Source organism: Rhinoderma darwinii, chromosome 4, assembly GCF_050947455.1.
Source record: "Rhinoderma darwinii isolate aRhiDar2 chromosome 4, aRhiDar2.hap1, whole genome shotgun sequence".
NCBI classification, from domain to species: domain Eukaryota; kingdom Metazoa; phylum Chordata; class Amphibia; order Anura; family Rhinodermatidae; genus Rhinoderma; species Rhinoderma darwinii.
Window position 1 is genome coordinate 321,008,397 of NC_134690.1, and position 26,620 is coordinate 321,035,016.

The 26,620-nt window shown below is 47.6% G+C and overlaps 32 non-coding genes across 32 annotated transcripts; all 32 read right to left on the reverse strand.

Annotated features, from left to right (window-relative positions):
• Positions 1–260: 260 nt before the first annotated feature.
• Positions 261–376, reverse strand: LOC142761476 (U5 spliceosomal RNA). Its single transcript, XR_012883658.1, has one exon. It is a non-coding gene; the product is annotated as a U5 spliceosomal RNA (small nuclear RNA).
• Positions 377–691: 315 nt separating this feature from the next.
• Positions 692–807, reverse strand: LOC142646533 (U5 spliceosomal RNA). Its single transcript, XR_012847466.1, has one exon. It is a non-coding gene; the product is annotated as a U5 spliceosomal RNA (small nuclear RNA).
• Positions 808–1,121: 314 nt separating this feature from the next.
• Positions 1,122–1,237, reverse strand: LOC142761480 (U5 spliceosomal RNA). Its single transcript, XR_012883662.1, has one exon. It is a non-coding gene; the product is annotated as a U5 spliceosomal RNA (small nuclear RNA).
• A 300-nt stretch (positions 1,238–1,537) lies between these two features.
• LOC142761481 (U5 spliceosomal RNA) lies at positions 1,538–1,653 on the reverse strand. Its single transcript, XR_012883663.1, has one exon. It is a non-coding gene; the product is annotated as a U5 spliceosomal RNA (small nuclear RNA).
• A 315-nt stretch (positions 1,654–1,968) lies between these two features.
• Positions 1,969–2,084, reverse strand: LOC142761483 (U5 spliceosomal RNA). The gene has a single exon (XR_012883664.1). It is a non-coding gene; the product is annotated as a U5 spliceosomal RNA (small nuclear RNA).
• A 314-nt stretch (positions 2,085–2,398) lies between these two features.
• On the reverse strand, positions 2,399–2,514 carry LOC142761484 (U5 spliceosomal RNA). The gene has a single exon (XR_012883665.1). It is a non-coding gene; the product is annotated as a U5 spliceosomal RNA (small nuclear RNA).
• Positions 2,515–2,828: 314 nt separating this feature from the next.
• Positions 2,829–2,944, reverse strand: LOC142761485 (U5 spliceosomal RNA). The gene has a single exon (XR_012883666.1). It is a non-coding gene; the product is annotated as a U5 spliceosomal RNA (small nuclear RNA).
• A 313-nt stretch (positions 2,945–3,257) lies between these two features.
• LOC142761486 (U5 spliceosomal RNA) lies at positions 3,258–3,373 on the reverse strand. Its single transcript, XR_012883667.1, has one exon. It is a non-coding gene; the product is annotated as a U5 spliceosomal RNA (small nuclear RNA).
• Positions 3,374–3,687: 314 nt separating this feature from the next.
• On the reverse strand, positions 3,688–3,803 carry LOC142646521 (U5 spliceosomal RNA). Its single transcript, XR_012847454.1, has one exon. It is a non-coding gene; the product is annotated as a U5 spliceosomal RNA (small nuclear RNA).
• Positions 3,804–4,117: 314 nt separating this feature from the next.
• On the reverse strand, positions 4,118–4,233 carry LOC142761487 (U5 spliceosomal RNA). The gene has a single exon (XR_012883668.1). It is a non-coding gene; the product is annotated as a U5 spliceosomal RNA (small nuclear RNA).
• Positions 4,234–4,547: 314 nt separating this feature from the next.
• LOC142761488 (U5 spliceosomal RNA) lies at positions 4,548–4,663 on the reverse strand. Its single transcript, XR_012883669.1, has one exon. It is a non-coding gene; the product is annotated as a U5 spliceosomal RNA (small nuclear RNA).
• Positions 4,664–4,977: 314 nt separating this feature from the next.
• LOC142646505 (U5 spliceosomal RNA) lies at positions 4,978–5,093 on the reverse strand. The gene has a single exon (XR_012847439.1). It is a non-coding gene; the product is annotated as a U5 spliceosomal RNA (small nuclear RNA).
• A 314-nt stretch (positions 5,094–5,407) lies between these two features.
• Positions 5,408–5,523, reverse strand: LOC142761489 (U5 spliceosomal RNA). Its single transcript, XR_012883670.1, has one exon. It is a non-coding gene; the product is annotated as a U5 spliceosomal RNA (small nuclear RNA).
• Positions 5,524–5,837: 314 nt separating this feature from the next.
• On the reverse strand, positions 5,838–5,953 carry LOC142761490 (U5 spliceosomal RNA). The gene has a single exon (XR_012883671.1). It is a non-coding gene; the product is annotated as a U5 spliceosomal RNA (small nuclear RNA).
• Positions 5,954–6,267: 314 nt separating this feature from the next.
• LOC142646506 (U5 spliceosomal RNA) lies at positions 6,268–6,383 on the reverse strand. The gene has a single exon (XR_012847440.1). It is a non-coding gene; the product is annotated as a U5 spliceosomal RNA (small nuclear RNA).
• A 314-nt stretch (positions 6,384–6,697) lies between these two features.
• On the reverse strand, positions 6,698–6,813 carry LOC142761491 (U5 spliceosomal RNA). The gene has a single exon (XR_012883672.1). It is a non-coding gene; the product is annotated as a U5 spliceosomal RNA (small nuclear RNA).
• A 314-nt stretch (positions 6,814–7,127) lies between these two features.
• Positions 7,128–7,243, reverse strand: LOC142761492 (U5 spliceosomal RNA). The gene has a single exon (XR_012883673.1). It is a non-coding gene; the product is annotated as a U5 spliceosomal RNA (small nuclear RNA).
• A 7,447-nt stretch (positions 7,244–14,690) lies between these two features.
• LOC142761493 (U5 spliceosomal RNA) lies at positions 14,691–14,806 on the reverse strand. Its single transcript, XR_012883674.1, has one exon. It is a non-coding gene; the product is annotated as a U5 spliceosomal RNA (small nuclear RNA).
• Positions 14,807–15,121: 315 nt separating this feature from the next.
• On the reverse strand, positions 15,122–15,237 carry LOC142646490 (U5 spliceosomal RNA). The gene has a single exon (XR_012847425.1). It is a non-coding gene; the product is annotated as a U5 spliceosomal RNA (small nuclear RNA).
• Positions 15,238–15,552: 315 nt separating this feature from the next.
• Positions 15,553–15,668, reverse strand: LOC142646512 (U5 spliceosomal RNA). Its single transcript, XR_012847446.1, has one exon. It is a non-coding gene; the product is annotated as a U5 spliceosomal RNA (small nuclear RNA).
• A 315-nt stretch (positions 15,669–15,983) lies between these two features.
• LOC142761494 (U5 spliceosomal RNA) lies at positions 15,984–16,099 on the reverse strand. Its single transcript, XR_012883675.1, has one exon. It is a non-coding gene; the product is annotated as a U5 spliceosomal RNA (small nuclear RNA).
• Positions 16,100–16,413: 314 nt separating this feature from the next.
• LOC142761495 (U5 spliceosomal RNA) lies at positions 16,414–16,529 on the reverse strand. Its single transcript, XR_012883676.1, has one exon. It is a non-coding gene; the product is annotated as a U5 spliceosomal RNA (small nuclear RNA).
• Positions 16,530–16,843: 314 nt separating this feature from the next.
• Positions 16,844–16,959, reverse strand: LOC142646503 (U5 spliceosomal RNA). Its single transcript, XR_012847437.1, has one exon. It is a non-coding gene; the product is annotated as a U5 spliceosomal RNA (small nuclear RNA).
• Positions 16,960–17,273: 314 nt separating this feature from the next.
• On the reverse strand, positions 17,274–17,389 carry LOC142646518 (U5 spliceosomal RNA). The gene has a single exon (XR_012847451.1). It is a non-coding gene; the product is annotated as a U5 spliceosomal RNA (small nuclear RNA).
• Positions 17,390–17,703: 314 nt separating this feature from the next.
• LOC142646504 (U5 spliceosomal RNA) lies at positions 17,704–17,819 on the reverse strand. Its single transcript, XR_012847438.1, has one exon. It is a non-coding gene; the product is annotated as a U5 spliceosomal RNA (small nuclear RNA).
• Positions 17,820–18,133: 314 nt separating this feature from the next.
• On the reverse strand, positions 18,134–18,249 carry LOC142761496 (U5 spliceosomal RNA). The gene has a single exon (XR_012883677.1). It is a non-coding gene; the product is annotated as a U5 spliceosomal RNA (small nuclear RNA).
• A 314-nt stretch (positions 18,250–18,563) lies between these two features.
• Positions 18,564–18,679, reverse strand: LOC142646509 (U5 spliceosomal RNA). The gene has a single exon (XR_012847443.1). It is a non-coding gene; the product is annotated as a U5 spliceosomal RNA (small nuclear RNA).
• A 303-nt stretch (positions 18,680–18,982) lies between these two features.
• On the reverse strand, positions 18,983–19,098 carry LOC142761497 (U5 spliceosomal RNA). Its single transcript, XR_012883678.1, has one exon. It is a non-coding gene; the product is annotated as a U5 spliceosomal RNA (small nuclear RNA).
• A 303-nt stretch (positions 19,099–19,401) lies between these two features.
• LOC142761499 (U5 spliceosomal RNA) lies at positions 19,402–19,517 on the reverse strand. Its single transcript, XR_012883679.1, has one exon. It is a non-coding gene; the product is annotated as a U5 spliceosomal RNA (small nuclear RNA).
• A 314-nt stretch (positions 19,518–19,831) lies between these two features.
• LOC142646522 (U5 spliceosomal RNA) lies at positions 19,832–19,947 on the reverse strand. Its single transcript, XR_012847455.1, has one exon. It is a non-coding gene; the product is annotated as a U5 spliceosomal RNA (small nuclear RNA).
• A 314-nt stretch (positions 19,948–20,261) lies between these two features.
• LOC142646496 (U5 spliceosomal RNA) lies at positions 20,262–20,377 on the reverse strand. The gene has a single exon (XR_012847430.1). It is a non-coding gene; the product is annotated as a U5 spliceosomal RNA (small nuclear RNA).
• Positions 20,378–20,691: 314 nt separating this feature from the next.
• Positions 20,692–20,807, reverse strand: LOC142761500 (U5 spliceosomal RNA). The gene has a single exon (XR_012883680.1). It is a non-coding gene; the product is annotated as a U5 spliceosomal RNA (small nuclear RNA).
• Positions 20,808–26,620: the final 5,813 nt, after the last annotated feature.

Below are 26,620 nucleotides of genomic sequence, written 5' to 3' on the forward strand. Positions count from 1 at the left end.
AAATCAAAATGTCATCGAGATACACCGCAACACAGTCATAGAGGAGATCACTAAAAATGTCATTGACAAATTCTTGAAACACCGAGGGGGCGTTACACAAGCCGAAGGGCATGACCAGGTATTCGTAGCACCCATCATGTGTATTAAACGCAGTCTTCCACTCATCACCCTGACTAATCCCGATTTGATTGCAGGCCCCCCGCAGGTCTAGTTTAGAAAAAAAAAACTGTCCCCTGTATGCGATCAAACCTGAACAAGGAAGCCCCAGCAAGCTGGAGCATGCAAAAATTGCTACAAAACTCAGTTTTGCTCCTCTCCACGGAAATCTTTAGTAAAAGGCGAAAGATTTATGCGTTCTGAAGAGAAACCAGAGTACTAAGGGACAAACTCTTCCTCCTTTCCTCGCGCCATGGCCGCAGTCCTGTGTTAGCCCAGGGAGACCACCCGTAAGGGGGATAAAAACACAGAAAGCACATACAAGAAACAATACATATGTTTCCCAGGCTCCTCTCTTCTTTTGGCTGCCATGTGGCAGCTTTTCAATTGATATCCACCCCGGCAACACAGTGCACAAACAAGTTTGCTTCTCAACGGAAGGAGGCCATCTATGTTATCAATATGCAAATTCAGCCACTTTCAAGCCAACTGGAGCCAGAAATACACTCTTTCTGCTTTTCAACCTGAACAAGAAAACCCCAGCAAGCTGGAGCATGCAAAAATTGCTACAAAACTCAGTTTTGCTCCTCTCCACGGAAATCTTTAGTAAAAGGCGAAAGATTTATGCGTTCTGAAGAGAAACCAGACTACTAAGGAACAAACTCTTCCTCCTTTCCTCACGCCATGGCCGCAGTCCTGTGTTAGCCCAGGGAGACCACCCGTAAGGGGGATAAAAACACAGACAGCACATACAAGAAACAATACATATGTTTCCCAGGCTCCTCTCTTCTTTTGGCTGCCACTTGGCAGCTTTCACTTGTTATCCACCCCGGCAACACAGTGCATAAACAAGTTTGCTTCTCAACGGAAGGAGGCCATCCATGTTGTCAATATGCTAATTCAGCCACTTTCAAGCCAACTGGAGCCAGAAATACACTCTTTCTGCTTTTCAACCTGAACAAGAAAACCCCAGCAAGCTGGAGCATGCAAAAATTGCTACAAAACTCAGTTTTGCTCCTCTCCACGGAAATCTTTAGTAAAAGGCGAAAGATTTATGCGTTCTGAAGAGAAACCAGAGTACTAAGGGACAAACTCTTCCTCCTTTCCTCACGCCATGGCCGCAGTCCTGTGTTAGCCCAGGGAGACCACCCGTAAGGGGGATAAAAACACAGACAGAACATACAAGAAACAATACATATGTTTCCCAGGCTCCTCTCTTCTTTTGGCTGCCACTTGTTATCCACCCCGGCAACACAGTGCATAAACAAGTTTGCTTCTCAACGGAAGGAGGCCATCCATGTTGTCAATATGCAAATTCAGCCACTTTCAAGCCAACTGGAGCCAGAAATACACTATTTCTGCTTTTCAACCTGAACAAGAAAACCCCAGCAAGCTGGAGCATGCAAAAATTGCTACAAAACTCAGTTTTGCTCCTCTCCACGGAAATCTTTAGTAAAAGGCGAAAGATTTATGCGTTCTGAAGAGAAACCAGAGTACTAAGGGACAAACTCTTCCTCCTTTCCTCACGCCATGGCCGCAGTCCTGTGTTAGCCCAGGGAGACCACCCGTAAGGGGGATAAAAACACAGACAGCACATACAAGAAACAATACATATGTTTCCCAGGCTCCTCTCTTCTTTTGGCTGCCACGTGGCAGCTTTTCACTTGATATCCACCCCGGCAACACAGTGCACAAACAAGTTTGCTTCTCAACGGAAGGAGGCCATCTATGTTGTCAATATGCAAATTCAGCCACTTTCAAGCCAACTGGAGCCAGAAATACACTCTTTCTGCTTTTCAACCTGAACAAGAAAACCCCAGCAAGCTGGAGCATGCAAAAATTGCTACAAAACTCAGTTTTGCTCCTCTCCACGGAAATCTTTAGTAAAAGGCGAAAGATTTATGCGTTCTGAAGAGAAACCAGAGTACTAAGGGACAAACTCTTCCTCCTTTCCTCACGCCATGGCCGCAGTCCTGTGTTAGCCCAGGGAGACCACCCGTAAGGGGGATAAAAACACAGACAGCACATACAAGAAACAATACATATGTTTCCCAGGCTCCTCTCTTCTTTTGGCTGCCACTTGGCAGCTTTCACTTGTTATCCACCCCGGCAACACAGTGCATAAACAAGTTTGCTTCTCAACAGAAGGAGGCCATCCATGTTGTCAATATGCAAATTCAGCCACTTTCAAGCCAACTGGAGCCAGAAATACACTCTTTCTGCTTTTCAACCTGAACAAGAAAACCCCAGCAAGCTGGAGCATGCAAAAATTGCTACAAAACTCAGTTTTGCTCCTCTCCACGGAAATCTTTAGTAAAAGGCGAAAGATTTATGCGTTCTGAAGAGAAACCAGAGTACTAAGGGACAAACTCTTCCTCCTTTCCTCACGGCATGGCCGCAGTCCTGTGTTAGCCCAGGGAGACCACCCGTAAGGGGGATAAAAACACAGACAGCACATACAAGAAACAATACATATGTTTCCCAGGCTCCTCTCTTCTTTTGGCTGCCACTTGGCAGCTTTCACTTGTTATCCACCCCGGCAACACAGTGCATAAACAAGTTTGCTTCTCAACGGAAGGAGGCCATCCATGTTGTCAATATGCAAATTCAGCCACTTTCAAGCCAACTGGAGCCAGAAATACACTCTTTCTGCTTTTCAACCTGAACAAGAAAACCCCAGCAAGCTGGAGCATGCAAAAATTGCTACAAAACTCAGTTTTGCTCCTCTCCACGGAAATCTTTAGTAAAAGGCGAAAGATTTATGCGTTCTGAAGAGAAACCAGAGTACTAAGGGACAAACTCTTCCTCCTTTCCTCACGCCATGGCCGCAGTCCTGTGTTAGCCCAGGGAGACCACCGTAAGGGGGATAAAAACACAGACAGCACATACAAGAAACAATACATATGTTTCCCAGGCTCCTCTCTTCTTTTGGCTGCCACTTGGCAGCTTTCACTTGTTATCCACCCCGGCAACACAGTGCATAAACAAGTTTGCTTCTCAACGGAAGGAGGCCATCCATGTTGTCAATATGCAAATTCAGCCACTTTCAAGCCAACTGGAGCCAGAAATACACTCTTTCTGCTTTTCAACCTGAACAAGAAAACCCCAGCAAGCTGGAGCATGCAAAAATTGCTACAAAACTCAGTTTTGCTCCTCTCCACGGAAATCTTTAGTAAAAGGCGAAAGATTTATGCGTTCTGAAGAGAAACCAGAGTACTAAGGGACAAACTCTTCCTCCTTTCCTCACGCCATGGCCGCAGTCCTGTGTTAGCCCAGGGAGACCACCCGTAAGGGGGATAAAAACACAGACAGCACATACAAGAAACAATACATATGTTTCCCAGGCTCCTCTCTTCTTTTGGCTGCCACTTGGCAGCTTTCACTTGTTATCCACCCCGGCAACACAGTGCATAAACAAGTTTGCTTCTCAACGGAAGGAGGCCATCCATGTTGTCAATATGCAAATTCAGCCACTTTCAAGCCAACTGGAGCCAGAAATACACTCTTTCTGCTTTTCAACCTGAACAAGAAAACCCCAGCAAGCTGGAGCATGCAAAAATTGCTACAAAACTCAGTTTTGCTCCTCTCCACGAAAATCTTTAGTAAAAGGCAAAAGATTTATGCGTTCTGAAGAGAAACCAGAGTACTAAGGGACAAACTCTTCCTCCTTTCCTCACGCCATGGCCGCAGTCCTGTGTTAGCCCAGGGAGACCACCCGTAAAGGGGATAAAAACACAGACAGCACATACAAGAAACAATACATATGTTTCCCAGGCTCCTCTCTTCTTTTGGCTGCCACTTGGCAGCTTTCACTTGTTATCCACCCCGGCAACACAGTGCATAAACAAGTTTGCTTCTCAACAGAAGGAGGCCATCCATGTTGTCAATATGCAAATTCAGCCACTTTCAAGCCAACTGGAGCCAGAAATACACTCTTTCTGCTTTTCAACCTGAACAAGAAAACCCCAGCAAGCTGGAGCATGCAAAAATTGCTACAAAACTCAGTTTTGCTCCTCTCCACGGAAATCTTTAGTAAAAGGCGAAAGATTTATGCGTTCTGAAGAGAAACCAGAGTACTAAGGGACAAACTCTTCCTCCTTTCCTCACGCCATGGCCGCAGTCCTGTGTTAGCCCAGGGAGACCACCCGTAAGGGGGATAAAAACACAGACAGCACATACAAGAAACAATACATATGTTTCCCAGGCTCCTCTCTTCTTTTGGCTGCCACTTGGCAGCTTTCACTTGTTATCCACCCCGGCAACACAGTGCATAAACAAGTTTGCTTCTCAACGGAAGGAGGCCATCCATGTTGTCAATACGCAAATTCAGCCACTTTCAAGCCAACTGGAGCCAGAAATACACTCTTTCTGCTTTTCAACCTGAACAAGAAAACCCCAGCAAGCTGGAGCATGCAAAAATTGCTACAAAACTCAGTTTTGCTCCTCTCCACGGAAATCTTTAGTAAAAGGCGAAAGATTTATGCGTTCTGAAGAGAAACCAGAGTACTAAGGGACAAACTCTTCCTCCTTTCCTCACGCCATGGCCGCAGTCCTGTGTTAGCCCAGGGAGACCACCCGTAAGGGGGATAAAAACACAGACAGCACATACAAGAAACAATACATATGTTTCCCAGGCTCCTCTCTTCTTTTGGCTGCCACTTGGCAGCTTTCACTTGTTATCCACCCCGGCAACACAGTGCATAAACAAGTTTGCTTCTCAACGGAAGGAGGCCATCCATGTTGTCAATATGCAAATTCAGCCACTTTCAAGCCAACTGGAGCCAGAAATACACTCTTTCTGCTTTTCAACCTGAACAAGAAAACCCCAGCAAGCTGGAGCATGCAAAAATTGCTACAAAACTCAGTTTTGCTCCTCTCCACGGAAATCTTTAGTAAAAGGCAAAAGATTTATGCGTTCTGAAGAGAAACCAGAATACTAAGGGACAAACTCTTCCTCCTTTCCTCACGGCATGGCCGCAGTCCTGTGTTAGCCCAGGGAGACCACCCGTAAGGGGGATAAAAACACAGACAGCACATACAAGAAACAATACATATGTTTCCCAGGCTCCTCTCTTCTTTTGGCTGCCACTTGGCAGCTTTCACTTGTTATCCACCCCGGCAACACAGTGCATAAACAAGTTTGCTTCTCAACGGAAGGAGGCCATCCATGTTGTCAATATGCAAATTCAGCCACTTTCAAGCCAACTGGAGCCAGAAATACACTCTTTCTGCTTTTCAACCTGAACAAGAAAACCCCAGCAAGCTGGAGCATGCAAAAATTGCTACAAAACTCAGTTTTGCTCCTCTCCACGGAAATCTTTAGTAAAAGGCGAAAGATTTATGCGTTCTGAAGAGAAACCAGAGTACTAAGGGACAAACTCTTCCTCCTTTCCTCACGCCATGGCCGCAGTCCTGTGTTAGCCCAGGGAGACCACCCGTAAGGGGGATAAAAACACAGACAGCACATACAAGAAACAATACATATGTTTCCCAGGCTCCTCTCTTCTTTTGGCTGCCACTTGGCAGCTTTCACTTGTTATCCACCCCGGCAACACAGTGCATAAACAAGTTTGCTTCTCAACGGAAGGAGGCCATCCATGTTGTCAATATGCAAATTCAGCCACTTTCAAGCCAACTGGAGCCAGAAATACACTCTTTCTGCTTTTCAACCTGAACAAGAAAACCCCAGCAAGCTGGAGCATGCAAAAATTGCTACAAAACTCAGTTTTGCTCCTCTCCACGGAAATCTTTAGTAAAAGGCGAAAGATTTATGCGTTCTGAAGAGAAACCAGAGTACTAAGGGACAAACTCTTCCTCCTTTCCTCACGCCATGGCCGCAGTCCTGTGTTAGCCCAGGGAGACCACCCGTAAGGGGGATAAAAACACAGACAGCACATACAAGAAACAATACATATGTTTCCCAGGCTCCTCTCTTCTTTTGGCTGCCACTTGGCAGCTTTCACTTGTTATCCACCCCGGCAACACAGTGCATAAACAAGTTTGCTTCTCAACGGAAGGAGGCCATCCATGTTGTCAATATGCAAATTCAGCCACTTTCAAGCCAACTGGAGCCAGAAATACACTCTTTCTGCTTTTCAACCTGAACAAGAAAACCCCAGCAAGCTGGAGCATGCAAAAATTGCTACAAAACTCAGTTTTGCTCCTCTCCACGGAAATCTTTAGTAAAAGGCAAAAGATTTATGCGTTCTGAAGAGAAACCAGAATACTAAGGGACAAACTCTTCCTCCTTTCCTCACGGCATGGCCGCAGTCCTGTGTTAGCCCAGGGAGACCACCCGTAAGGGGGATAAAAACACAGACAGCACATACAAGAAACAATACATATGTTTCCCAGGCTCCTCTCTTCTTTTGGCTGCCACTTGGCAGCTTTCACTTGTTATCCACCCCGGCAACACAGTGCATAAACAAGTTTGCTTCTCAACGGAAGGAGGCCATCCATGTTGTCAATATGCAAATTCAGCCACTTTCAAGCCAACTGGAGCCAGAAATACACTCTTTCTGCTTTTCAACCTGAACAAGAAAACCCCAGCAAGCTGGAGCATGCAAAAATTGCTACAAAACTCAGTTTTGCTCCTCTCCACGGAAATCTTTAGTAAAAGGCGAAAGATTTATGCGTTCTGAAGAGAAACCAGAGTACTAAGGGACAAACTCTTCCTCCTTTCCTCACGCCATGGCCGCAGTCCTGTGTTAGCCCAGGGAGACCACCCGTAAGGGGGATAAAAACACAGACAGCACATACAAGAAACAATACATATGTTTCCCAGGCTCCTCTCTTCTTTTGGCTGCCACTTGGCAGCTTTCACTTGTTATCCACCCCGGCAACACAGTGCATAAACAAGTTTGCTTCTCAACGGAAGGAGGCCATCCATGTTGTCAATATGCAAATTCAGCCACTTTCAAGCCAACTGGAGCCAGAAATACACTCTTTCTGCTTTTCAACCTGAACAAGAAAACCCCAGCAAGCTGGAGCATGCAAAAATTGCTACAAAACTCAGTTTTGCTCCTCTCCACGGAAATCTTTAGTAAAAGGCGAAAGATTTATGCGTTCTGAAGAGAAACCAGAGTACTAAGGGACAAACTCTTCCTCCTTTCCTCACGCCATGGCCGCAGTCCTGTGTTAGCCCAGGGAGACCACCCGTAAGGGGGATAAAAACACAGACAGCACATACAAGTGTAGTGTCCCACAGGAGCACTACTATGAAAACTATGTTTGTCTTCATGTGTTGTGTTATGCTGCCATCTACAGGTTCAGAAATGTTATGACATTGTGTTTCAGCCTATGCGGAGTGTTTTTCTATAATGTAACAGAAGCTGGGAGGAGTTAATTAGGGAGTGGTTAGAGTGAGTGAGGGCTGTGGTGAGCTAGGAGTGGATGCAGCAGGAAGCACAGTGAAGGTGCTCCTGAGTTCAGCCATTTGCGGATTACAGAGAAAGACAGGCCTAAAGAGATTCATTGGAATAACAGCTCAAGGAACCAGAAGAGTCCAGAAAGAGAGACTGTGAGTAGAGAGATAATAGCACTCCTGCATTTAGCATTGGGCTACACTGATTGAGCTGAATTTGGATGACATATTTGTATTGTACTATCTCCATCTTGAAAAGTAAAAGTGTGCTGCAAGCTCTCCTGATTAACTGCCACCACCGTCTCCTGTCTTCTATTTGCACTCTACACCAAGGGCACCCCAAATAACACCAGACAGGAGTCAGCCACCAAGGGAGTGCCCCGGGGGAAACAACAGTCATCATCATCATCTTGTGCAACCCCCTCATCACTGTGTGTGTGTGTCCCTGGGAGGTGGGAAGGCCTGCAAGGCAAAATACCACCGTGACACAAGACAGAGAGCCCAGTATCCACCATTTTGGGTTCCTGCATTCCCCGCCACCCACGGGCCACCACATATAATTTTGGCGTCACGATCAGGATATCTATGGCCTCTGTGCCTTATGAACTAAGTCAGCGCTGATGCGCCACAGCCGAAGCCAGATTATCGCAGCCGGAGCAGAGTTACAGACATTTCGCTACAGCCGGAATAAAAGTTTCCCGCCAAGTCGCCGCCATATTGGAAGTGGCAAGGAGCTGCGCAAGAGAACCCGCGAAAACAGCGGAGCAGCTAAGAGAAAGCTGGTGAGTGCCTGAATAGGCCAGTAAATGAGATTTAAAGTAAAAAGTGGCAGTTAACAGTGTAGAGACACCGGAAAAGATATCCGGAAAAGAGGCTTAGTGCATAGCCTGAAATTGAACACCCGTTGCTAGGGGTTACTGTAGGACTTATTGCAGAAAATGTCTGACGACAGAGATAACGGCTCTCCAAGCCCCAGTGGGTCACCTCCAACAGCGCAAGTGATGCCACTCACTATGCCCTATTACTTTGGAGCACCATGGCTTCCTCGCTACAAAGGCGAAGTTCATTCCCTGAGGGAATTCAAAGAGAAGATGCTGTCCATGTTCCGTTTGTATCCTGTCTCAACAGACCAGAGGGTTGAGGTATTGATAGGACAACTAGAGGGCGCAGCATTAAGAGAAGTGAAATCCTGGCCCAGAACAGAGAAAAAAACAGTGGAACAGATACTGGACCGATTGCGTGCCACATTTGAAGTAAGGACTGTGGCAGAGCTCAAGATGAGATTCTTTGGAAAGAAGCAGCAGCCCGGTGAGTCATTGAGAGACTTTGCTTTATCCCTGCAGGAGGCCCAGCGGGCAATTATGCAAGTAGAACCCTTAGAGGCTGCAGAGGCTGACAAGGCCTTAAGGGAGCAGTTTGTTGAAGGAGCTGCATCTGAAGCTCTTAAAAGTCAGCTCAGAATGTTGGCCTCCCAGAACCCAAGCTGTATCTTCTTGGACTTTAAAGAGCTCGCAATTAGAATCCTGGGGACTGAAGCCGCAGCGGTCCAAGCCAAAGTTTTCCCCTATTCCATAGAGACTCCTACGGAGTCGCAAGTAGATCATCCTACAGCAGCGGGAAGTCAAGTTGCACTAGCTCAGTGTGCTCACATGCAAGCTCAAGATCCAGTTGGTGAACTGAGGGACCAAATTGCTGTCCTCACCAAGAGCCTCAGTAAAATTTGCCAGAAAATGGAAGATATGGAGCAACGCCAGAAAGAAAGCCGCCGCTACTCCAGTAACAGGTTCAGTAACCGATCAGAAGGGGGAAGTTACCGGAATTGGGGTAGACGCTCTTCTGACAGATTTGATACCACCGGAAGACCCATTTGTCGTAGGTGTCAAAGAGCTGGCCATATTGAAAGAGAATGTCGTCAGTTAAACGACAATCCCCCGAGGCAGAGGACCGCCCCTCGGGAGGAAGACCAATAGGTCCCACAACACCAGAATGGATTCCCCGGTACATTGGGCAGTGTCCAGTGATTACGATCCACCTAAATGGGATCCCACTGTCGGCCTTACTGGACACTGGCTCTCAAGTCACCACTCTGCAGAGAAGTTGGTTTGAGAAGTACTGGGACCTCGACCAGCTGATACAACCCCCAGACACGTGGCTTAACATTGTAGCCAGTAATGGACAATTGATACCCCATCGGGGCTACTCGGAACCCACGATCCAGATGGGAGAAACTGAACTGCCCCAGCAAGGCGTAATTGTAGTGAACGTCTGGGATGATGACTTTCCACCAGTGGTGCTGGGCATGAATGTTCTTAGGAATTGCTATGAAGAGATGCTAGATGCCCTACACCGAGCACTTTCTACAGTCCCTGTCTCCAATCAAAATGCAATTCAGCATGCTATCCGTCTCTTGAATGCCCAACAGAGGTTCACGAATGAAAAGGGTGAGATCTGCCGTGCCCGCATCATGGACTCACAACCAGTGACTCTGGAACCAGAGACGGAAACCATTCTGTGGTGTCGAGCTCGTCCAGGTTTGCAAGGTCAAGATTACCAGGCCCTTGTGGAACCTCTTCTTCTGGAAGATCATCCGACCGTGCTAGCAGCCAGAAGTCTAGTGACTGTTTCTAATGGGAGGGTACCTATTCGCCTCCTGAACATTGGTGATACGGCTGTGGTACTGAGTAAATACCGTCCAGTTGCTAAGCTCTCACAGGTCTTCTTCCAAGATGTCTGGAGCCCTGAGACTACAGTGTTCCAGCAAGCTACCCAGAATCAAGTTACCCCTGAGATGACAACAAAACCCTGGTGGACCGAGATCCATGTTGGCGATGCTAATACTACCGAAGAGGAGATCGAAGGAGCCCTGATGGTGGCCAAAGACAATCAACAAGCCTTCAGTAAACATCCTATGGATTTTGGGAAGGCTACTATCATTGAGCACACCATCCCTACAGGCGTCCATCCACCCATCAAAGAAAGGTACCGTCCCCTTCCACCAGCCATGTACCAGCCAGTGAAGAAAATGATTCGGGAGATGAAGGACGCAGATGTGATTCGGGAGAGCTACAGTCCATGGGCTGCACCCCTAGTCCTGGTGAAAAAGAAGGATGGCAACATTAGATTCTGCGTGGACTACCGCAAAATCAATAATATCACTCACAAGGATGCGTATCCCCTGCCACGCATTGAAGAATCCCTGACTGCTTTGGGGTCTGCTGCCTACTTCTCAACTCTGGATTTGACCAGCGGGTATTGGCAGGTACCTATGGCTCCCGAAGATAGGGAAAAGACTGCTTTCACTACTCCCATGGGGTTGTTCGAGTTTAATTGTATGCCCTTTGGGCTATGCAATGCCCCGGGAACCTTCCAGAGGCTGATGGAACGCTGCCTGGGTCACCAAAACTTCGAGACCGTCCTCTTGTACCTGGACGACGTAATCATCTACTCAAAGACTTATGAGGAACACCTACAGCACCTGGCAGAAGTCCTCAAAACCCTCATCAAATATGGCCTGAAAGTGAAACCCTCCAAGTGTCATCTCCTGAAGCCGGAAGTCCATTACTTAGGCCATGTCGTGAGTGCAGAAGGAGTGGTTCCTGATCCAGGCAAAGTAGCAGCAGTAAAGAGCTGGCCAGCCCCTACCACAGTCAAGGAGGTGAGAAGTTTCTTGGGATTTGCAGGGTATTATAGACGGTTCATCCCACACTTTGCCCAGATTGCAGAACCCCTCCAGGGATTGTTAAGAGGTCACTCCAAGGAAGCTATGAAGAGAAGGATCCCGATTGAGTGGGCTGAAGCCCATGAAGCCGCTTTCCAGAAGCTGAAGCAGCTGTTAACCGAACCACCTATCCTGGGATATCCTGACTACAACCAACCCTTTAGGCTGTATACTGATGCCAGCCAGAAGGGATTGGGGGCCGTCCTGTCGCAGGTACAGGACCAGAAAGAGAGAGTCATCGCTTATGCCAGCAGAGGTCTTCGAGGCGCTGAACGGAACGACCAGAATTATAGTTCCTTTAAGCTGGAATTCCTGGCCCTTGTGTGGGCAGTGACCGAAAAATTTAAAGATTACCTGGCTGCAACACCCTTCATCGTCTTCACGGATAATAATCCGCTGGCCCACTTGGATACAGCGCGACTGGGAGCTCTTGAACAGCGATGGGCATCCAGACTGGCGAATTATCAGTTTGTGATCAAGTACCGGACTGGTGCGTCCAACGTGAATGCCGATGCCTTATCCCGTTTGCCTGTGGGTGAAGAACTGGTCCGATGTAATGATGAATGGGAAGAGGTAGAGATGCCTACATTCTATGCTCAGTTTGCAACCCAGAATTCGGTGATCGCTCAGAGGAAGCGAAACGAACATCCGCAACCAAATGTTCCTGACTGCTCCCAAGATTCCAGACAGTGGGCTAGATTCCAACGGGAGAGTAGAAAGCTACAGGAATTGCAGACTTCCCTTCTTCAGAAGAGGACTCCGGACCGAATACGTAGAGGTCAAGCTGATCAGGAATTAATTTGTCTATGGAGACTGAGAAATCGACTTTTCGTGTCCAGAGGTCTACTACAGAGGACTGCCCTGGATCCAGTAACGGGTGAGCGTCTACATAGAATTGTGGTACCCCGGCGAGATTCCAAATCCATCTTGGAAGCCTACCATGACAGATCGGGACACTTTGGGGTTCATAAAACGGAAGATACCATACGCCGACGATTTTACTGGATTGGCATGAGAGACGACATAGAGAAGTGGTGCCGAGAATGTCCCACCTGTGCTCAGAGCCGAGGAGAGCCTCATGACCAGAGAGCCCCACTTCACCCCATCATCAGTCATAGACCGCTGGAACTGGTAGCCATTGACCATGTCAAGTTTGAACCAAGCCGCACTGGGTATACTTATGCTATAACTATAATTGACCACTATACGAAGTTCGTGGTAGCTATGCCAGTGAAAGACCTGACTGCCAAGACCACCGCTGCCATCTTTTGGAAGAATTTCATACTCCCCTATGGCTGTCCGGACAAGATCCTGACTGATCGTGGTTCCGCATTTGAGTCTCAACTGTTCCACGAGTTGTGTTCCCTCTATGGCTGTCAGAAGCTGAGAACTACCGCTTATCATCCACAAGGTAATGGCTTATGTGAAAAGATGAACCAGACTCTTATTGGGATGTTAAGAACTGTTCCGTCCCAGAAGAGGGCTGATTGGCCGACTCTCCTGCCAGAATTGGTGTACCTGTATAACAACACTGTGCACTGCTCCACAGGGTACACTCCTTACTATCTCCTGTTTGGCCGTCAGGGCAAATTGCCTTCGGACTTGGCCATGGATGTCGAAGTTCCAGATACTATCAACCCCCTGCCAAACACAGAGTGGGTGAGTGATCACCAGCGTCGCCTGGCTGAAGCCAACGAGATTGTGGAAAGACGGATGGAAGATGCTCGTCAAAGGCAACAAGCAGGTTTTGATCAAAAGGCCGAAGCAGAACCCTTCCAAATTGGAGACCGTGTGTGGCTGAAAAACAACCATCGTTCAAGTAAGTTGGACAGCAAGTGGCAGAAAGAACCATACACAATTAAGTCCATCCCGCACCCTGGGACTGATGTCTATGAGATTGTGCGCGAAGGCCGAGATTCCCAAGTCGTCCACCGTAATCGTCTCAAGCTCTGCCTAAAGGAAGAGGTACCAGCAGAACCACAGACAACTGAGAAATCTCCTGCAGCTGAACCGCTACCGCCAACAACTAGTATGTCCCCTCTTGATTGGCTGTTCCAACCTTGGCTGTCTATTTTTGTTCCAAGAACTGTTCTTGATCCCGGCGAAGACCAAGTGACCTCGTCATCCGAGTTCCGGCCTGGTCCAGAGGAATCCAGGGACCCTGAAATTGTTATAGAGGAGCCCCTGAGGAGATCTGATAGAGCTACCCGAGGTAAGATGCCAGCTCGATATCAAGATTGAACTGTTGAATCTGAGACTTCATTTTTGGATTATCCTTCACCAGAGACATTGTATTGTTTGCATCCCAATTGGGTAACAAGCCCTTCATTTTCCCCAGTTCATATGACAAGGACTCTTGGACATTTTCCCTGTTCAGCATTATATCCTCATATTCCTCAGAGACTGTATGGACTCTTAGTTTATTATTGCAATTGTGATTAACCTTTGTTTTAGGTTAACCTGCCGCCTGGAGAGTCGGACGCCGAGGACGGCTTTATTTAAAGAGGGGGTGTATGTAGTGTCCCACAGGAGCACTACTATGAAAACTATGTTTGTCTTCATGTGTTGTGTTATGCTGCCATCTACAGGTTCAGAAATGTTATGACATTGTGTTTCAGCCTATGCGGAGTGTTTTTCTATAATGTAACAGAAGCTGGGAGGAGTTAATTAGGGAGTGGTTAGAGTGAGTGAGGGCTGTGGTGAGCTAGGAGTGGATGCAGCAGGAAGCACAGTGAAGGTGCTCCTGAGTTCAGCCATTTGCGGATTACAGAGAAAGACAGGCCTAAAGAGATTCATTGGAATAACAGCTCAAGGAGCCAGAAGAGTCCAGAAAGAGAGACTGTGAGTAGAGAGATAATAGCACTCCTGCATTTAGCATTGGGCTACACTGATTGAGCTGAATTTGGATGACATATTTGTATTGTACTATCTCCATCTTGAAAAGTAAAAGTGTGCTGCAAGCTCTCCTGATTAACTGCCACCACCGTCTCCTGTCTTCTATTTGCACTCTACACCAAGGGCACCCCAAACAACACCAGACAGGAGTCAGCCACCAAGGGAGTGCCCCGGGGGAAACAACAGTCATCATCATCATCTTGTGCAACCCCCTCATCACTGTGTGTGTGTGTCCCTGGGAGGTGGGAAGGCCTGCAAGGCAAAATACCACCGTGACACAAGACAGAGAGCCCAGTATCCACCATTTTGGGTTCCTGCATTCCCCGCCACCCACGGGCCACCACACAAGAAACAATACATATGTTTCCCAGGCTCCTCTCTTCTCTTGGCTGCCACTTGGCAGCTTTCACTTGTTATCCACCCCGGCAACACAGTGCATAAACAAGTTTGCTTCTCAACGGAAGGAGGCCATCCATGTTGTCAATATGCAAATTCAGCCACTTTCAAGCCAACTGGAGCCAGAAATACACTCTTTCTGCTTTTCAACCTGAACAAGAAAACCCCAGCAAGCTGGAGCATGCAAAAATTGCTACAAAACTCAGTTTTGCTCCTCTCCACGGAAATCTTTAGTAAAAGGCGAAAGATTTATGCGTTCTGAAGAGAAACCAGAGTACTAAGGGACAAACTCTTCCTCCTTTCCTCACGCCATGGCCGCAGTCCTGTGTTAGCCCAGGGAGACCACCCGTAAGGGGGATAAAAACACAGACAGCACATACAAGAAACAATACATATGTTTCCCAGGCTCCTCTCTTCTTTTGGCTGCCATGTGGCAGCTTTTCACTTGATATCCACCCCGGCAACACAGTGCACAAACAAGTTTGCTTCTCAACGGAAGGAGGCCATCTATGTTGTCAATATGCAAATTCAGCCACTTTCAAGCCAACTGGAGCCAGAAATACACTCTTTCTGCTTTTCAACCTGAACAAGAAAACCCCAGCAAGCTGGAGCATGCAAAAATTGTTACAAAACTCAGTTTTGCTCCTCTCCACGGAAATCTTTAGTAAAAGGCGAAAGATTTATGCGTTCTGAAAAGAAACCAGAGTACTAAGGTACAAACTCTTCCTCCTTTCCTCACACCATGGCCGCAGTCCTGTGTTAGCCCAGGGAGACCACCCGTAAGGGGGATAAAAACACAGACAGCACATACAAGAAACAATACATATGTTTCCCAGGCTCCTCTCTTCTTTTGGCTGCCATGTGGCAGCTTTTCACTTGATATCCACCCCGGCAACACAGTGCACAAACAAGTTTGCTTCTCAACGGAAGGAGGCCATCTATGTTGTCAATATGCAAATTCAGCCACTTTCAAGCCAACTGGAGCCAGAAATACACTCTTTCTGCTTTTCAACCTGAACAAGAAAACCCCAGCAAGCTGGAGCATGCAAAAATTGCTACAAAACTCAGTTTTGCTCCTCTCCACGGAAAACTTTAGTAAAAGGCGAAAGCTTTATGCGTTCTGAAGAGAAACCAGAGTACTAAGGGACAAACTCTTCCTCCTTTCCTCACGCCATGGCCGCAGTCCTGTGTTAGCCCAGGGAGACCACCCGTAAGGGGGATAAAAACACAGACAGCACATACAAGAAACAATACATATGTTTCCCAGGCTCCTCTCTTCTTTTGGCTGCCATGTGGCAGCTTTTCACTTGATATCCACCCCGGCAACACAGTGCACAAACAAGTTTGCTTCTCAACGGAAGGAGGCCATCTATGTTGTTAATATGCAAATTCAGCCACTTTCAAGCCAACTGGAGCCAGAAATACACTCTTTCTGCTTTTCAACCTGAACAAGAAAACCCCAGCAAGCTGGAGCATGCAAAAATTGCTACAAAACTCAGTTTTGCTCCTCTCCACGGAAATCTTTAGTAAAAGGCGAAAGATTTATGCGTTCTGAAGAGAAACCAGAGTACTAAGGGACAAACTCTTCCTCCTTTCCTCACGCCATGGCCGCAGTCCTGTGTTAGCCCAGGGAGACCACCCGTAAGGGGGATAAAAACACAGACAGCACATACAAGAAACAATACATATGTTTCCCAGGCTCCTCTCTTCTTTTGGCTGCCACTTGGCAGCTTTCACTTGTTATCCACCCCGGCAACACAGTGCATAAACAAGTTTGCTTCTCAACGGAAGGAGGCCATCCATGTTGTCAATATGCAAATTCAGCCACTTTCAAGCCAACTGGAGCCAGAAATACACTCTTTCTGCTTTTCAACCTGAACAAGAAAACCCCAGCAAGCTGGAGCATGCAAAAATTGCTACAAAACTCAGTTTTGCTCCTCTCCACGGAAATCTTTAGTAAAAGGCGAAAGATTTATGCGTTCTGAAGAGAAACCAGAGTACTAAGGGACAAACTCTTCCTCCTTTCCTCACGCCATGGCCGCAGTCCTGTGTTAGCCCAGGGAGACCACCCGTAAGGGGGATAAAAACACAGACAGCACATACAAGAAACAATACATATGTTTCCCAGGCTCCTCTCTTCTTTTGGCTGCCACTTGGCAGCTTTCACTTGTTATCCACCCCGGCAACACAGTGCATAAACAAGTTTGCTTCTCAACGGAAGGAGGCCATCCATGTTGTCAATATGCAAATTCAGCCACTTTCAAGCCAACTGGAGCCAGAAATACACTCTTTCTGCTTTTCAACCTGAACAAGAAAACCCCAGCAAGCTGGAGCATGCAAAAATTGCTACAAAACTCAGTTTTGCTCCTCTCCACGGAAATCTTTAGTAAAAGGCGAAAGATTTATGCGTTCTGAAGAGAAACCAGAATACTAAGGGACAAACTCTTCCTCCTTTCCTCACGCCATGGCCGCAGTCCTGTGTTAGCCCAGGGAGACCACCCGTAAGGGGGATAAAAACACAGACAGCACATACAAGAAACAATACATATGTTTCCCAGGCTCCTCTCTTCTTTTGGCTGCCACTTGGCAGCTTTCACTTGTTATCCACCCCGGCAACACAGTGCATAAACAAGTTTGCTTCTCAACGGAAGGAAGCCATCCATGTTGTCAATATGCAAATTCAGCCACTTTCAAGCCAACTGGAGCCAGATATACACTCTTTCTGCTTTTCAACCTGAACAAGAAAACCCCAGCAAGCTGGAGCATGCAAAAATTGCTACAAAACTCAGTTTTGCTCCTCTCCATGGAAATCTTTAGTAAAAGGCGAAAGATTTATGCGTTCTGAAGAGAAACCAGAGTACTAAGGGACAAACTCTTCCTCCTTTCCTCACGCCATGGCCGCAGTCCTGTGTTAGCCCAGGGAGACCACCCGTAAGGGGGATAAAAACACAGACAGCACATACAAGAAACAATACATATGTTTCCCAGGCTCCTCTCTTCTTTTGGCTGCCACTTGGCAGCTTTCACTTGTTATCCACCCCGGCAACACAGTGCATAAACAAGTTTGCTTCTCAACGGAAGGAGGCCATCCATGTTGTCAATATGCAAATTCAGCCACTTTCAAGCCAACTGGAGCCAGAAATACACTCTTTCTGCTTTTCAACCTGAACAAGAAAACCCCAGCAAGCTGGAGCATGCAAAAATTGCTACAAAACTCAGTTTTGCTCCTCTCCACGGAAATCTTTAGTAAAAGGCGAAAGATTTATGCGTTCTGAAGAGAAACCAGAATACTAAGGGACAAACTCTTCCTCCTTTCCTCACGCCATGGCCGCAGTCCTGTGTTAGCCCAGGGAGACCACCCGTAAGGGGGATAAAAACACAGACAGCACATACAAGAAACAATACATATGTTTCCCAGGCTCCTCTCTTCTTTTGGCTGCCACTTGGCAGCTTTCACTTGTTATCCACCCCGGCAACACAGTGCATAAACAAGTTTGCTTCTCAACGGAAGGAAGCCATCCATGTTGTCAATATGCAAATTCAGCCACTTTCAAGCCAACTGGAGCCAGATATACACTCTTTCTGCTTTTCAACCTGAACAAGAAAACCCCAGCAAGCTGGAGCATGCAAAAATTGCTACAAAACTCAGTTTTGCTCCTCTCCACGGAAATCTTTAGTAAAAGGCGAAAGATTTATGCGTTCTGAAGAGAAACCAGAGTACTAAGGGACAAACTCTTCCTCCTTTCCTCACGCCATGGCCGCAGTCCTGTGTTAGCCCAGGGAGACCACCCGTAAGGGGGATAAAAACACAGACAGCACATACAAGAAACAATACATATGTTTCCCAGGCTCCTCTCTTCTTTTGGCTGCCACTTGGCAGCTTTCACTTGTTATCCACCCCGGCAACACAGTGCATAAACAAGTTTGCTTCTCAACGGAAGGAGGCCATCCATGTTGTCAATATGCAAATTCAGCCACTTTCAAGCCAACTGGAGCCAGAAATACACTCTTTCTGCTTTTCAACCTGAACAAGAAAACCCCAGCAAGCTGGAGCATGCAAAAATTGCTACAAAACTCAGTTTTGCGCCTCTCCACGGAAATCTTTAGTAAAAGGCGAAAGATTTATGCGTTCTGAAGAGAAACCAGAGTACTAAGGGACAAACTCTTCCTCCTTTCCTCACGCCATGGCCGCAGTCCTGTGTTAGCCCAGGGAGACCACCCGTAAGGGGGATAAAAACACAGACAGCACATACAAGAAACAATACATATGTTTCCCAGGCTCCTCTCTTCTTTTGGCTGCTTTCACTTGTTATCCACCCCGGCAACACAGTGCATAAACAAGTTTGCTTCTCAACGGAAGGAGGCCATCCATGTTGTCAATATGCAAATTCAGCCACTTTCAAGCCAACTGGAGCCAGAAATACACTCTTTCTGCTTTTCAACCTGAACAAGAAAACCCCAGCAAGCTGGAGCATGCAAAAATTGCTACAAAACTCAGTTTTGCTCCTCTCCACGGAAATCTTTAGTAAAAGGCGAAAGATTTATGCGTTCTGAAGAGAAACCAGAGTACTAAGGGACAAACTCTTCCTCCTTTCCTCACGCCATGGCCGCAGTCCTGTGTTAGCCCAGGGAGACCACCCGTAAGGGGGATAAAAACACAGACAGCACATACAAGAAACAATACATATGTTTCCCAGGCTCCTCTCTTCTTTTGGCTGCTTTCACTTGTTATCCACCCCGGCAACACAGTGCATAAACAAGTTTGCTTCTCAACGGAAGGAGGCCATCCATGTTGTCAATATGCAAATTCAGCCACTTTCAAGCCAACTGGAGCCAGAAATACACTCTTTCTGCTTTTCAACCTGAACAAGAAAACCCCAGCAAGCTGGAGCATGCAAAAATTGCTACAAAACTCAGTTTTGCTCCTCTCCACGGAAATCTTTAGTAAAAGGCGAAAGATTTATGCGTTCTGAAGAGAAACCAGAGTACTAAGGGACAAATTCTTCCTCCTTTCCTCACGCCATGGCCGCAGTCCTGTGTTAGCCCAGGGAGACCACCCGTAAGGGGGATAAAAACACAGACAGCACATACAAGAAACAATACATATGTTTCCCAGGCTCCTCTCTTCTTTTGGCTGCCACTTGGCAGCTTTCACTTGTTATCCACCCCGGCAACACAGTGCATAAGCAAGTTTGCTTCTCAACGGAAGGAGGCCATCCATGTTGTCAATATGCAAATTCAGCCACTTTCAAGCCAACTGGAGCCAGAAATACACTCTTTCTGCTTTTCAACCTGAACAAGAAAACCCCAGCAAGCTGGAGCATGCAAAAATTGCTACAAAACTCAGTTTTGCTCCTCTCCACGAAAATCTTTAGTAAAAGGCAAAAGATTTATGCGTTCTGAAGAGAAACCAGAGTACTAAGGGACAAACTCTTCCTCCTTTCCTCACGCCATGGCCGCAGTCCTGTGTTAGCCCAGGGAGACCACCCGTAAGGGGGATAAAAACACAGACAGCACATACAAGAAACAATACATATGTTTCCCAGGCTCCTCTCTTCTTTTGGCTGCCACTTGGCAGCTTTCACTTGTTATCCACCCCGGCAACACAGTGCATAAACAAGTTTGCTTCTCAACGGAAGGAGGCCATCCATGTTGTCAATATGCAAATTCAGCCACTTTCAAGCCAACTGGAGCCAGAAATACACTCTTTCTGCTTTTCAACCTGAACAAGAAAACCCCAGCAAGCTGGAGCATGCAAAAATTGCTACAAAACTCAGTTTTGCTCCTCTCCACGGAAATCTTTAGTAAAAGGCGAAAGATTTATGCGTTCTGAAGAGAATCCAGAGTACTAAGGGACAAACTCTTCCTCCTTTCCTCACGCCATGGCCGCAGTCCTGTGTTAGCCCAGGGAGACCACCCGTAAGGGGGATAAAAACACAGACAGCACATACAAGAAACAATACATATGTTTCCCAGGCTCCTCTCTTCTTTTGGCTGCCACTTGGCAGCTTTCACTTGTTATCCACCCCGGCAACACAGTGCATAAACAAGTTTGCTTCTCAACGGAAGGAGGCCATCCATGTTGTCAATATGCAAATTCAGCCACTTTCAAGCCAACTGGAGCCAGAAATACACTCTTTCTGCTTTTCAACCTGAACAAGAAAACCCCAGCAAGCTGGAGCATGCAAAAATTGCTACAAAACTCAGTTTTGCTCCTCTCCACGGAAATCTTTAGTAAAAGGCGAAAGATTTATGCGTTCTGAAGAGAAACCAGAGTACTAAGGGACAAACTCTTCCTCCTTTCCTCACGCCATGGCCGCAGTCCTGTGTTAGCCCAGGGAGACCACCCGTAAGGGGGATAAAAACACAGACAGCACATACAAGTGTAGTGTCCCACAGGAGCACTACTATGAAAACTATGTTTGTCTTCATGTGTTGTGTTATGCTGCCATCTACAGGTTCAGAAATGTTATGACATTGTGTTTCAGCCTATGCGGAGTGTTTTTCTATAATGTAACAGAAGCTGGGAGGAGTTAATTAGGGAGTGGTTAGAGTGAGTGAGGGCTGTGGTGAGCTAGGAGTGGATGCAGCAGGAAGCACAGTGAAGGTGCTCCTGAGTTCAGCCATTTGCGGATTACAGAGAAAGACAGGCCTAAAGAGATTCATTGGAATAACAGCTCAAGGAACCAGAAGAGTCCAGAAAGAGAGACTGTGAGTAGAGAGATAATAGCACTCCTGCATTTAGCATTGGGCTACACTGATTGAGCTGAATTTGGATGACATATTTGTATTGTACTATCTCCATCTTGAAAAGTAAAAGTGTGCTGCAAGCTCTCCTGATTAACTGCCACCACCGTCTCCTGTCTTCTATTTGCACTCTACACCAAGGGCACCCCAAATAACACCAGACAGGAGTCAGCCACCAAGGGAGTGCCCCGGGGGAAACAACAGTCATCATCATCATCTTGTGCAACCCCCTCATCACTGTGTGTGTGTGTCCCTGGGAGGTGGGAAGGCCTGCAAGGCAAAATACCACCGTGACACAAGACAGAGAGCCCAGTATCCACCATTTTGGGTTCCTGCATTCCCCGCCACCCACGGGCCACCACATATAATTTTGGCGTCACGATCAGGATATCTATGGCCTCTGTGCCTTATTAACTAAGTCAGCGCTGATGCGCCACAGCCGAAGCCAGATTATCGCAGCCGGAGCAGAGTTACAGACATTTCGCTACAGCCGGAATAAAAGTTTCCCGCCAAGTCGCCGCCATATTGGAAGTGGCAAGGAGCTGCGCAAGAGAACCCGCGAAAACAGCGGAGCAGCTAAGAGAAAGCTGGTGAGTGCCTGAATAGGCCAGTAAATGAGATTTAAAGTAAAAAGTGGCAGTTAACAGTGTAGAGACACCGGAAAAGATATCCGGAAAAGAGGCTTAGTGCATAGCCTGAAATTGAACACCCGTTGCTAGGGGTTACTGTAGGACTTATTGCAGAAAATGTCTGACGACAGAGATAACGGCTCTCCAAGCCCCAGTGGGTCACCTCCAACAGCGCAAGTGATGCCACTCACTATGCCCTATTACTTTGGAGCACCATGGCTTCCTCGCTACAAAGGCGAAGTTCATTCCCTGAGGGAATTCAAAGAGAAGATGCTGTCCATGTTCCGTTTGTATCCTGTCTCAACAGACCAGAGGGTTGAGGTATTGATAGGACAACTAGAGGGCGCAGCATTAAGAGAAGTGAAATCCTGGCCCAGAACAGAGAAAAAAACAGTGGAACAGATACTGGACCGATTGCGTGCCACATTTGAAGTAAGGACTGTGGCAGAGCTCAAGATGAGATTCTTTGGAAAGAAGCAGCAGCCCGGTGAGTCATTGAGAGACTTTGCTTTATCCCTGCAGGAGGCCCAGCGGGCAATTATGCAAGTAGAACCCTTAGAGGCTGCAGAGGCTGACAAGGCCTTAAGGGAGCAGTTTGTTGAAGGAGCTGCATCTGAAGCTCTTAAAAGTCAGCTCAGAATGTTGGCCTCCCAGAACCCAAGCTGTATCTTCTTGGACTTTAAAGAGCTCGCAATTAGAATCCTGGGGACTGAAGCCGCAGCGGTCCAAGCCAAAGTTTTCCCCTATTCCATAGAGACTCCTACGGAGTCGCAAGTAGATCATCCTACAGCAGCGGGAAGTCAAGTTGCACTAGCTCAGTGTGCTCACATGCAAGCTCAAGATCCAGTTGGTGAACTGAGGGACCAAATTGCTGTCCTCACCAAGAGCCTCAGTAAAATGTGCCAGAAAATGGAAGATATGGAGCAACGCCAGAAAGAAAGCCGCCGCTACTCCAGTAACAGGTTCAGTAACCGATCAGAAGGGGGAAGTTACCGGAATTGGGGTAGACGCTCTTCTGACAGATTTGATACCACCGGAAGACCCATTTGTCGTAGGTGTCAAAGAGCTGGCCATATTGAAAGAGAATGTCGTCAGTTAAACGACAATCCCCCGAGGCAGAGGACCGCCCCTCGGGAGGAAGACCAATAGGTCCCACAACACCAGAATAGATTCCCCGGTACATTGGGCAGTGTCCAGTGATTACGATCCACCTAAATGGGATCCCACTGTCGGCCTTACTGGACACTGGCTCTCAAGTCACCACTCTGCAGAGAAGTTGGTTTGAGAAGTACTGGGACCTCGACCAGCTGATACAACCCCCAGACACGTGGCTTAACATTGTAGCCAGTAATGGACAATCGATACCCCATCGGGGCTACTGGGAACCCACGATCCAGATGGGAGAAACTGAACTGCCCCAGCAAGGCGTAATTGTAGTGAACGTCTGGGATGATGACTTTCCACCAGTGGTGCTGGGCATGAATGTTCTTAGGAATTGCTATGAAGAGATGCTAGATGCCCTACACCGAGCACTTTCTACAGTCCCTGTCTCCAATCAAAATGCAATTCAGCATGCTATCCGTCTCTTGAATGCCCAACAGAGGTTCACGAATGAAAAGGGTGAGATCTGCCGTGCCCGCATCATGGACTCACAACCAGTGACTCTGGAACCAGAGACGGAAACCATTCTGTGGTGTTGAGCTCGTCCAGGTTTGCAAGGTCAAGATTACCAGGCCCTTGTGGAACCTCTTCTTCTGGAAGATCATCCGACCGTGCTAGCAGCCAGAAGTCTAGTGACTGTTTCTAATGGGAGGGTACCTATTCGCCTCCTGAACATTGGTGATACGGCTGTGGTACTGAGTAAATACCGTCCAGTTGCTAAGCTCTCACAGGTCTTCTTCCAAGATGTCTGGAGCCCTGAGACTACAGTGTTCCAGCAAGCTACCCAGAATCAAGTTACCCCTGAGATGACAACAAAACCCTGGTGGACCGAGATCCATGTTGGCGATGCTAATACTACCGAAGAGGAGATCGAAGGAGCCCTGATGGTGGCCAAAGACAATCAACAAGCCTTCAGTAAACATCCTATGGATTTTGGGAAGGCTACTATCATTGAGCACACCATCCCTACAGGCGTCCATCCACCCATCAAAGAAAGGTACCGTCCCCTTCCACCAGCCATGTACCAGCCAGTGAAGAAAATGATTCGGGAGATGAAGGACGCAGATGTGATTCGGGAGAGCTACAGTCCATGGGCTGCACCCCTAATCCTGGTGAAAAAGAAGGATGGCAACATTAGATTCTGCGTGGACTACCGCAAAATCAATAATATCACTCACAAGGATGCGTATCCCCTGCCACGCATTGAAGAATCCCTGACTGCTTTGGGGTCTGCTGCCTACTTCTCAACTCTGGATTTGACCAGCGGGTATTGGCAGGTACCTATGGCTCCCGAAGATAGGGAAAAGACTGCTTTCACTACTCCCATGGGGTTGTTCGAGTTTAATTGTATGCCCTTTGGGCTATGCAATGCCCCGGGAACCTTCCAGAGGCTGATGGAACGCTGCCTGGGTCACCAAAACTTCGAGACCGTCCTCTTGTACCTGGACGACGTAATCATCTACTCAAAGACTTATGAGGAACACCTACAGCACCTGGCAGAAGTCCTCAAAACCCTCATCAAATATGGCCTGAAAGTGAAACCCTCCAAGTGTCATCTCCTGAAGCCGGAAGTCCATTACTTAGGCCATGTCGTGAGTGCAGAAGGAGTGGTTCCTGATCCAGGCAAAGTAGCAGCAGTAAAGAGCTGGCCAGCCCCTACCACAGTCAAGGAGGTGAGAAGTTTCTTGGGATTTGCAGGGTATTATAGACGGTTCATCCCACACTTTGCCCAGATTGCAGAACCCCTCCAGGGATTGTTAAGAGGTCACTCCAAGGAAGCTATGAAGAGAAGGATCCCGATTGAGTGGGCTGAAGCCCATGAAGCCGCTTTCCAGAAGCTGAAGCAGCTGTTAACCGAACCACCTATCCTGGGATATCCTGACTACAACCAACCCTTTAGGCTGTATACTGATGCCAGCCAGAAGGGATTGGGGGCCGTCCTGTCGCAGGTACAGGACCAGAAAGAGAGAGTCATCGCTTATGCCAGCAGAGGTCTTCGAGGCGCTGAACGGAACGACCAGAATTATAGTTCCTTTAAGCTGGAATTCCTGGCCCTTGTGTGGGCAGTGACTGAAAAATTTAAAGATTACCTGGCTGCAACACCCTTCATCGTCTTCACGGATAATAATCCGCTGGCCCACTTGGATACAGCGCGACTGGGAGCTCTTGAACAGCGATGGGCATCCAGACTGGCGAATTATCAGTTTGTGATCAAGTACCGGACTGGTGCGTCCAACGTGAATGCCGATGCCTTATCCCGTTTGCCTGTGGGTGAAGAACTGGTCCGATGTAATGATGAATGGGAAGAGGTAGAGATGCCTACATTCTATGCTCAGTTTGCAACCCAGAATTCGGTGATCGCTCAGAGGAAGCGAAACGAACATCCGCAACCAAATGTTCCTGACTGCTCCCAAGATTCCAGACAGTGGGCTAGATTCCAACGGGAGAGTAGAAAGCTACAGGAATTGCAGACTTCCCTTCTTCAGAAGAGGACTCCGGACCGAATACGTAGAGGTCAAGCTGATCAGGAATTAATTTGTCTATGGAGACTGAGGAATCGACTTTTCGTGTCCAGAGGTCTACTACAGAGGACTGCCCTGGATCCAGTAACGGGTGAGCGTCTACATAGAATTGTGGTACCCCGGCGAGATTCCAAATCCATCTTGGAAGCCTACCATGACAGATCGGGACACTTTGGGGTTCATAAAACGGAAGATACCATACGCCGACGATTTTACTGGATTGGCATGAGAGACGACATAGAGAAGTGGTGCCGAGAATGTCCCACCTGTGCTCAGAGCCGAGGAGAGCGTCATGACCAGAGAGCCCCACTTCACCCCATCATCAGTCATAGACCGCTGGAACTGGTAGCCATTGACCATGTCAAGTTTGAACCAAGCCGCACTGGGTATACTTATGCTATAACTATAATTGACCACTATACGAAGTTCGTGGTAGCTATGCCAGTGAAAGACCTGACTGCCAAGACCACCGCTGCCATCTTTTGGAAGAATTTCATACTCCCCTATGGCTGTCCGGACAAGATCCTGACTGATCGTGGTTCCGCATTTGAGTCTCAACTGTTCCACGAGTTGTGTTCCCTCTATGGCTGTCAGAAGCTGAGAACTACCGCTTATCATCCACAAGGTAATGGCTTATGTGAAAAGATGAACCAGACTCTTATTGGGATGTTAAGAACTGTTCCGTCCCAGAAGAGGGCTGATTGGCCGACTCTCCTGCCAGAATTGGTGTACCTGTATAACAACACTGTGCACTGCTCCACAGGGTACACTCCTTACTATCTCCTGTTTGGCCGTCAGGGCAAATTGCCTTCGGACTTGGCCATGGATGTCGAAGTTCCAGATACTATCAACCCCCTGCCAAACACAGAGTGGGTGAGTGATCACCAGCGTCGCCTGGCTGAAGCCAACGAGATTGTGGAAAGACGGATGGAAGATGCTCGTCAAAGGCAACAAGCAGGTTTTGATCAAAAGGCCGAAGCAGAACCCTTCCAAATTGGAGACCGTGTGTGGCTGAAAAACAACCATCGTTCAA